We start from the raw sequence: 7,786 nt of genomic DNA, 5'->3' as shown, positions 1-7,786 counted from the left end.
AGAATTTGTTATTAGCAAATATATTTTAACTTATTTGATAAAAAATATATTCTTCCTCATTTAATAGGTGTAAAATTTGGCAAGCTTTATTTTTTTCACAATCTTCATATTATTAAAACAAATAATAATATTACGATTAAACAACAGAGTAAATATAAAATGAATCAAAAATATTTAATTTTTAATGATTGCGCGAAGCGCGGCCAAATTCTCTAGTAGAGGAATAAATAAATAATTAATGATATTCATTTGAGCAGAAGATAAGGAGAGGTCAATCATAATAATTAACAAGGACTTTTGGCTACAAAGGTCTATTTTGTGATAGATGTGTATGGAAATTTCATGTTTAAATTATGATATTTTGTCATATTATTGGTCCTTGGGAATGACATTGTTAATATCAATTAATGCCACATAAATTGGGACATGGGAAATAACATATATTCTTTAAAAATTAAGTTCAAAATGTACTATAAAATACAATAATTAACAACTTAATATAGTAAAGAGACATATAAAAAATAGTTAATATTTGAAATTTTGCTTGTGCCACATAAATTAGAACAAAGAGAGTAATAAATATTATTTTCAAAATTCTGTAAAAAAAGGTACTACAAATCACAATAGCTAACAATTTAAAATATTTTTACAATCATATAAAAATTTCAATAACTTCTCAAATTTCATAATATATGACATAAGAAGAGGGAATAACCAATATATTTATAAAAATAAATGACATATAAAATGAAATGGAGAGAGTATTAGTTTTTGAAAATGGAAAAGGACAAAACACATATAAAATTAAAAGACATATAAAAAAAGGTTGGTTTAACTCTCAAACATAAAAAGTAACATATGTTATTAAAAACTTTAATAAAAAGTACTATAATTTACAATAAATAATAACTTAAAATATCTACAAGAGAACAAAAAAAAGACTAATTTTTGTACTGCTTGTGTCACATATATTAGGATTGGGATGATTTTAAAATTTTAATTTTGGTTATACATTATAAAATAGCCGAAAAATTGAATGATATAATTTTTTTTAAAATAACCAAATGAATCGTCCTATCGATAACCCTAACGTTACTTCTTCTCTGTTTATTTTTACTTAAATTTAGAAAGATATGCTTCATTTCTACCCTCAATCTTATCGCTACATTTATTTGCTATTTAAAATTGAAATAAAAAAGACAAATCACAAATAAGTTTCTATATTAGCTCACTTATGAGCAAAATATATTATAACAATCTTTACTAATTTTATAACAATACATAAACTATACTCCCTCCGTCCCATATTAGATGGGCACTTCCAACTTTACACGGTGATTAAGAAATCATTAATACATTGGAAGACTTCACCATTTTGCCCTTTGTTTATATCAATGCACATTGAAATGAGTTACAAAAAATACACATACAATATAGGAATGGTCATATTAATTGTAGGGGTAAAATGGAAAAGAATTAATTAATTCTATCCTAATTTAATAAGTGCTCAAATAATATGAAAAAATATTTTTAGTAAGATTCTCATCTAATATGAGACGGAGAGAGTAACAATATAATTTTATTAATGTTGGGCCCGGGCAGCGCCCGGGCATTCTTTACTAGTATATATATAAAAGGAGAGGTCAATCATAATAATTAACAAGGACTTTTGGCTACAAAGGTCTATTTCCACCTTATCTTTTCATTACATCAATTTGTCAAGTTTAATGTTTGAAAGATAGATGTGTATGGAGATTTCATGTTTAAATTATTAGATTTTGTGAGATTATTGGTCCTTAGAGAATGACATTGTTAATATATATAGGGAAAAGGCTCAAAAATGTCCTTAATCTATTAGAAATGGTTCAAAAATGTCATCCTTACATCTAGTGATTTAGAAATGCCCTTAACGTTTTCTTTAGGTTCAAAAATGTCCTCCTTCCATCTAGTGGTTTAGAAATGCCTTTAATGTTTTTCTTTAGGTTCAAAAATGTCCTTTTGTTAACAGAAATATGACATGGAATTTTACTAAACACATGGCCAATTTTCATTGGTCCACAATTCTTTTATCAAATAAAAAGACCCACCCAACCCAAACGTAAACCCGTTTTCTGGCAAAAAAAAATAATATTAAAACCAGAGATTGTAGCTTGCCTTTTTGCTGAAACTGTGCATTAGTTTTTACAAAAATTGCAACTAGTGCTTGAGGAAATGCTAAAGCTACTGTTCCCTTCCAATTCCTGGAGGGATAGCACTCAAGACATTGTTTAATTGATTTTCTTTACCGAAGATAGCAACCAATACACCATTATGATTTATGCCCATCAAAAACCTATTCAAGAGAAACCAATATTCATACAAAAAAAAACTGATAATGTAGCTATACCACAGGCAATTAACAGGTCCATTAATGTAGCTCGACATTATCATCCCTCAATTAACAGGTCCATTCTGTGAATTGGTAAAATTTATCCTCTCGTGCCACGCAGGCATTCAAGTCAATTTTAAACCTTACACAAACCAAGTATATTCACATATATAATTAATATATATATATATATATATAGTTTCAAGATTACACAAAGATAATGAAAAAGTACTGGCCTAGTTCCTATTGCCTACATGTAGAATTAGTACATGTAATTCAATATTACGCTTCACTCTTCTTATAAGCATATTGTTTTCTTCCACATCTATTTTTTTGCTTGTACCTTTCCTTGACCTGTCTTATCAAGTACATATAATTTCTGTTTTCAAATTTGCTTAGCATTAAAAAATAGATCCTCTTGGCCTTTTCCGGCGTCAAATACCTTGCTAGAGCATAATATTTCCTTTACACTTTTCCAGCAACAAAGTCTTCAACTTCAATTATTTTTAATTTTACAACATAATTTGTATTTATAGATTTTATAAGTAAATATATTATACCAATTTTTCTAATTTCAGAAGTAGAACTTGTGCAGAGCAACTTGATTAGAAGGATGAACTGAAGCTCAAGTACTCAAGCAACATTCTAACCACCGTAACCACCTCCACATGGGTCCTTTGGAAGGCTACTATGTCATTGAAAGAATTGTAGCTTGAATCTCCTACACCACATTATAACCACCGTAAGCAAAATCCACATCTCTCAATGTGAAAAAGTCAAAAATGACTCCCAAATTGATTTTAGCGGAGTAGCTATAGTCCACATCTAGCTCCACGCTTAGTTGAATCCCCTCAGCCAATTGCAGAGTAACTACATTAATTGTCACATATACAATAGTCAGAAAGACTCGACTTAAATATTAATGGGCAGTAAGGAAAATAAATAGTAGTACTAATAATTTTGGATACCTTAAGGACATGAGAGAATCTAAGTTGGAAAAATGAGAGAGCACAAAATAGTTAGAGGCAAAGATCATGATAAGTGTTTAAGTTTCATATTTGTGCAATCTTGTATGCACACTAAATAATGGACCTTCTTGAGTGATTTTACCCGGTCGTCAAGTAAACAATGTCAACGCCAACTTCCACAATTACCTGTTGGGGCACCACCATATCCCAAGCTTTTTCCAAAAGCATACTGCCCAACTCATGATATATATAGAAGCGTTTTACTGGGGCCATTTTGTGCATCTCAATCATTTGACATAAAGTGTACAAAGTTATAATCCAAGATATTCACCAGCACCGTTACAGCACGCCAGGTCCCTAAAATTGATTTACATCCAAAATAAATGATTTTTTCATAACAGAAGCCCCAAGTTACACTCTATTTTCTATGGACATATAAATCTCTATAAACTAACACGCAATGGCGGAACCAAAATTTCAACAAAGGAGTGTCAAAATATAAAGAAGTTAAATTGTGTAGAAGTCGAGGAGTGTCAAATATGTAATATCTATACATAAAAAATATATTTTTATCTAGCGCAATTATAATTTTCCGACGAAGGGGTGTCGGTCGACACCCCTCAATTGTATGTGGCTCCGCCACTGCTAACACGTACCATCCAAGGTGAGACATAGAATAAGGAAGATTGAGGACACTGGTTCCAACCATAGCTGTAATAATGTAAAATGTCGAACACCACCATTTTGCATTCCTAGAAGAAGTTACGGTAAGCCACTCGTGAATTGTCTTTTGTTCTGCAGATCTGCCTCATTTTCCAAAAGTGAATTGAACAAATAAAATTAACATATGACATAAGAAATTGTCTAAAAAATTGATGAAAGTGATTGAGAGCCTAGCAAGCCTCCTACATAATAGGCCAAGCATTTTTTTTTATTTATAAATTGTCATATTGAAATATCTCCTCTCTTCCTCTTGTAGTTCTTGTTAAATTAGGTCTTAGGCTTAACTCACACTCCAAAAGCTGGCTCAAAGGGAGGAGGATTGTCCAAGCCTTATAAGGAGTCCACCCATCTCATTAACCACCGATGTGGGACTTTTGTCATTCTTTAACACCCCACCTCACCCCCAGTGCTTAGCATCTGGTGTCGTGGGCAATTTTGATTTTGGGGGCCCCAACATCGGGTGAGACGGGTCCTGATACCATGTTAAATTAGGTCTTAGGCCTACATCGGGTGAGATGGGTGAGACGGGCCTATTAGAATTGTTGTTGTTTACATTATTACATTGAGACCCTATTTATAGACCCTAGAATACAATCTTTTACCAAGTAGGGTACTATTTAGTATTTCTATTTCTATTACTATTCCTATTCTAATAGAATTGTATAAACCTATTCTTGTTCTAATAGGATTGTATAAACCTATTCCTATTCTAATAGGATTGTATAAACCTATTCATATTCTAACACTCCCCCTCAAGCTAGTGCATACAATTCATGTACCTAGCTTGTTACAAATGTAATTAATACGAGGGCCGATGAGGGGCTTGGTGAGATATCTGCAAGTTGATCACTCGACTTCACAAAATTGACAATCAATCTCAATGTGCTTGGTCTTCTCATGAAATACTGACATGGAGTGATAAAATTACAGTGTTAGAACTTCCCAAACCAAGCTTGCAAAGACTGTTTCAGACCATAGAGTGTCTTACGTAATCAACATACAAGGCTACTAAACTCCCCCTGAGCAACAAAATTAGGTGGTTGCTCCATATAGACTTCTTCACAATGCAGTGGTTGTTGTAAGTGCTCAAAATCTAGTATAAAGTATGTGGATGCATGTTGGAATCAATAGACGAGTCGATATTAAACAAGTCACCAAAAAACTGACCGGAACATGCTTATATGCTAGAGTATTAGATTTGATGGCTAAAAGTGGTCACAATCTAAGAAATAAAATTATATGAATAGGGTCGGAATGATGTCACGACCCAACTAGAAAAAGAAATTATATAGGATAGATCGAATTGATGGAACGACTCCATTGAAAAAGAGAAATAATATGGGTAGGGTCGGAATGATGGCACGACCCTGCTGAAAAAGAAAAACTATACGGGTAGGTTGGAATGATGGCACAACCCTACGCAAATCAAATTTGAGGAGTCACCGGAAAGACGAATGGAACTATGCAAATCAAATTTGAGAAGTCACTAAAAAGAAACATGATGCTATGCAACTCAGTTATGAGAAAATAGTTCGGAAAAATCCACGGTACTACACAAATTAAATATGAAAAGTAGTCCGGAGAGATGCACGGTGCTACACAAATAAGATATGCAAAATAAAGGTAGTCACCATAAGGATGGCATGGTGCTACACAAATTAAATATGAAAAAGTAATCACCAGAATGATGGCACGGTGCTACACAAATTAAATATGAAAAAATAGTCACATGAAAAATACACGGTGACCCAACTTTTGCTAACATAATCATTGGCCGAACGGGCAGCATATATGGATAATAGCCACCCGTCGGCAGCGGAAGCTCTTTGATTTTCTACCAAGATCGTAAAAGCTCTGATACCATGTTAAATTAAGTCTTAGGCCTAACTCACACCCCAAAAGCTAGCTCAAAGGGAGGAGGATTGCCCAAGCCTTATAAGGAGTCCATCCATCTCATTAACCACTGATGTGGGACTTTTGTCATTCTTTAACAGTTCTATTGAATAGTACTTGGCAGACACTCAAAATTTCCTATGTGGTCACTTCTGGCTCCTTCAATTACCTTGTTAATCACTCTCAACGTATCTATGTCACTATACATATTCTTTTTTTAGAGCTTGAAACTTTGATTATATGCTCATTCTCCTTCTTTACAATCAAGCAGAGACATCACTGCAATAGAGAGAAATGCATACAATCTTAACATAGTCTCCTTTGTAGTTGCACATTCACCTGAGAATTCCAAAAGTCCTAAATTAATTAGTGGCAGACCTAATTTTTCTATTTGCCGAGTGCTGGGTACACAGGTGCCTCCATGAGTAAACATGAATATCAAATATGACACTGTAAAGCTATAAACATGTGAAATGAGATGATGATATAGTAATTAACATAATGTAAGGTTTAAATAATAGTAGACGCCAATGCAATAAGGTCTTTTGCTTTCAATTTCTTTATCACAAACTTTTTATCAATGAAATCACAATTAGCTTAAAACTGTCAATCAAAACTTAGTCCAGCCATCACCAAATTAGGTAAAAATATATAAGTTGGTCATTCTTCCAACTATAATTTCAGATATATGCTTATATATCTATCACACAAATACACAGCTAAATTCTCAAAAGGAACTTCTTTGGATAAAATCACTACTAAAGTTACTATTTTCCCTTGAAATTCGTCACTGAAAAATGTACAGATTGATTGAATCGGTGAGAGAAAAAAATAGTAGTGTTTTCACACGAAAAAATTTAGAAAGTTACTCGGTATTTTAATGAGGATATGTTTTTCACCATGCGTTTCCTGTGGAGCTCAATGAAAATGGGGTGGAAAAATCATGTTTTACAATATAAATTTCTAGTTAATTCACGGTGGAATTTCAAGAATTCATCGGTGACTATGAATGATGTACTCTTCATAAAATCTCTAAAATTAGAACAAATCGACTTACCAACCAACTTCATTGTAAGATCACAAGTAAGTTAAAAGGGCGGCTAAAAAATTTGACAGGACATAAACCTTTGAAAACTTTTTTCACAACTTTCTCTATTCATTGTATTCTTCTTAATTCCATCGACAGCAAAATATTGGACAAGTACATGCATGTGCAAAATAACTAACAAAGAGCCAAAGGCATAATTTTTTTTACAGTAGCCTTCAAATTAATTTTATTTCCTATTAGGTCCAGCATGAAGAAGGAGAAGGGAAAATATTCCACAAAACAAAATCTATTACAATTCTCTTAGATCTCACATTTGAATAATACCGTCTAAGATAAGATATCGAAAGAGGCAGACCAAATCCAAAACCAGAAAGCTTACCTTGTTGGTCATACTCCAGAGCAAAGCACGAACGATCACTAAAAATCCAAAAATAATATACAAATTATTCTAAAAACAAAAGAAAAGTAAGATGCAAAATTGAAATCTAAAAGTGATGAAGAAAAGAAACAAAGAGAAATGGAAAGAATCACTGAGGGAAACAGAGGGAAATATGCCAAAGAAAACACGTGTAACATTTAAAAAGAAAAATAAAGAGCTGCATATTGAGAGCAATACACGTGTTAAGCAGATTGTCAATTTATAGTACAAGACATGTTAGTTTTTGTACAACTATCAATTGCAGTGTTTGTTCACTGCTTGTTGGCTTATATAAAAGATAAAAGAAGATAAAAGACTAGACAGGCTAAGCACGGGCCCAACATGTTATTCACCTAAAACAGAAAAAC

At 32.6% G+C, this 7,786-nt stretch overlaps 1 long non-coding RNA gene across 1 annotated transcript; it reads right to left on the bottom strand.

Annotated features, from left to right (window-relative positions):
- Positions 1-2,608: 2,608 nt before the first annotated feature.
- LOC102591648 (uncharacterized) lies at positions 2,609-4,425 on the bottom strand. Its single transcript, XR_368718.2, has 3 exons — positions 3,993-4,425; positions 3,523-3,693; positions 2,609-3,238 (listed from the first exon to the last, which is right to left on the bottom strand). It is a non-coding gene; the product is annotated as an uncharacterized lncRNA (long non-coding RNA).
- Between the last annotated feature and the right edge of the window lie 3,361 nt (positions 4,426-7,786).

The sequence above is a fragment of the Solanum tuberosum genome, unplaced genomic scaffold (assembly GCF_000226075.1).
Source record: "Solanum tuberosum cultivar DM 1-3 516 R44 unplaced genomic scaffold, SolTub_3.0 scf00511, whole genome shotgun sequence".
Classification (NCBI taxonomy): Eukaryota; Viridiplantae; Streptophyta; class Magnoliopsida; order Solanales; family Solanaceae; genus Solanum; species Solanum tuberosum.
The sequence above is the reverse complement of the archived record's forward strand: the minus strand, read 5'-3'. Positions and strand labels throughout refer to the sequence as shown.